At 47.6% G+C, this 2462-nt stretch overlaps 1 pseudogene; it reads right to left on the bottom strand.

Moving 5' to 3' along the window:
* Positions 1-287: 287 nt before the first annotated feature.
* LOC131898752 (small ribosomal subunit protein uS13-like) lies at positions 288-746 on the bottom strand (annotated as a pseudogene).
* Positions 747-2462: the final 1716 nt, after the last annotated feature.

Below are 2462 nucleotides of genomic sequence, written 5' to 3'. Positions count from 1 at the left end.
GTCACAAAACCTGTGTGATCCCAAGACCAGACCAAATCCCAGCGTGAGGAAAGAAGCTGGGCACACAGTCCCACCCTTAGGTGTGGATCCATCAGCAATTGCTGGCTGCTGGAAGGAGGGACGGGTTTTTCTTGTTTTTTTGTGATTGTAGCCCGTGGTAAGTTTGGCCTACTCTCCAGAGGAAGACCACACATCTGAGAATATTTGGCCAGCAGAAACTGGCTTTCCACCCCCCGCCCCCCCACCCGCACAGCTATATAAACTATTAACAGCGAGGGCCCAGGGACTCATTTCTTCTTGGAAACACCCACAGTAAGACCCTGGTGGCCAGTGGTCTTGGTATGCTGACCTCGGACACCAAGACCCCCAAAGCGGTGCAGCTCCCTATGGGCTCTTATTTTCTTCAGTTGCTCCAGGTCCTCATGTAGCTTGTTGTCTAGACCATTGGCCAGAACCTGGCTGTACTTTCCGTCCTTCATGTCCTTCTGTCTGTTCAAGAACCAGTCTGGGATCTTGTACTGTTGTGGATTCTGCATGATGGTGATCACACATTCCACCTCATTGTCGGTGAGTTCTCCAGCCCTCTTGGTGAGGTCAATGTCTGCTTTCCTCAACACCATATGAGCATATCTCCACCCCACACCTTTAATGGCAGCGATGGCAAAGGCTGTTTTCCGCCGCCCATCGATGTTGGTGCTAAGTACCCGCAAAATGTGCTAGAACTTCTCAGGGATCGCTCGAGACATGGCAGCAGAGCAATCAGTGGCGTGTAGGCCTCCTGTGGAAGAGTCAAAAAACTGGTTTTGAAGAATTTTTTTTAAAAGAATACAGTGTTGGGTGGTTGGGAAGCGGGTGTGGGTCTGGGAGAGTTGGCAGAGCAGATGGATATGATCAAAACACATTATATGAAACTCTCAAAGGACTAATAGAACAAGAGCAACAAAGGACTAAAAACAAGCTATTGGGTGCCTGGGGAAATGGCTCGTGGCTAAAGTACTTGTCATGTAAGCATGAAGATCTGACTTTGGGTCCCTAGAACCCAGGTTAACAACCCAGCAACAGTGGCATTTGCCTATAATCCCAGCAGCACATAGGATGTCCCTGGGATCTCTCCCTGACTAACCAGTAGGTGAGCTCCAGGTTCAGTGGGATGGCTTTCTGCTCAGTTCAATAAGAACTCAACTCCCACTCCTAAAAACAGAAGTTTCTGGGCCAGCATGACTATAGCAGGATTACCCCTAGAATCGGAGGTTTATTTATTTATTTATTTATTTATTTATTTATTTATTTATTTATTTATTTATTTATTCATTCATTCATTCATTTATTTATTTATTTATTTAATAATTTAATTTACATATCAGCCATGGATTCCCCTGTCCTCCCCCTCCCTCTTCCCCCTTCCCCCCAGCCTACCCCCCATTCCCATCTCCTCCAGGGCAAGGACTCCCCTGGGGATTCAGCTCAACCTGGTAGACTCAGTCCAGGCAGGTCCAGTCCCCTCCTCCCAGGCCTAGCCAAGGGATCCTGCATAAGCCCCAGGTTTCAAACAGCCAACTCATGCACTAAGGACAGGACCCGGTCCCACTGCCTGGGGGCCTCCCAAACAGATCAAGCCAATCAACTGTCTCACTTATCCAGAGGGCCTGATCCAGTTAGGGGCTCCTCAGCTATTGGTTCATATTTCATGTATTTCCATTCATTTGGCTATTTGTCCCTGTGCTTTATCCAATCTTGGTCTCAACAATTCTCACTCATACAATCCCTCCTCTTTCTCACCAATTGGACTCCTGGAGCTCCACCTGGGGCCTGGCCATGGATCTCTGCATCCGGTTCCCTCAGTCATTGGATGGGGTTTCTAGCACGACAATTAGGGTGTTTGGCCATCCCATCACCAGAGTAGGTCAGTTTGGGCTGTCTCTCGACCATTGCCAGCAGTCTGTTGTGGGGGTATCTTTGTGGATTTCTGTGGGCCTCTCTAGCACTTTGTTTCTTCCTATTCTCATGTGGTCTTCATTTACCATGGTCTCCTATTCCTTGTTCTCCCTCTCTGTTGTTGATCCAGCTGGGATCTCCCGCTCCCCCAAGCTCTCTTTCGCTGGACCCTTGCCCTTCATTACCCCCACTCACATCCAGGCTGTTCATGTAGATCTCATCCATTTCTCTGTCATTGGGCGATCCCTGTGTCTTTCTTAGGGTCCTGTTTTCTAGGTAGCCTCCCTGGAGTTGTGAGTAGTGGATCCTATGTACCACTGTCATATCCCACAAACCTAGTCTTGCCAAATCTCATTGGCATTCATTACTGCAATTGTGACTCTAGTCACTAGGTGGCATCTAGATCTGATTTTCAACAGGTTATTTTCTCATAACCAAAAGGCATGCCTTTTTATAAAGGGAGAATTTTTTCCTCATGAAGAAACAACTACTACTCAACTGTGTTTATGAAAGCTTCATGTATGGCA

Source organism: Peromyscus eremicus, chromosome X (genome assembly GCF_949786415.1).
Source record: "Peromyscus eremicus chromosome X, PerEre_H2_v1, whole genome shotgun sequence".
NCBI classification, from domain to species: domain Eukaryota; kingdom Metazoa; phylum Chordata; class Mammalia; order Rodentia; family Cricetidae; genus Peromyscus; species Peromyscus eremicus.
The sequence above is the reverse complement of the archived record's forward strand: the minus strand, read 5'-3'. Positions and strand labels throughout refer to the sequence as shown.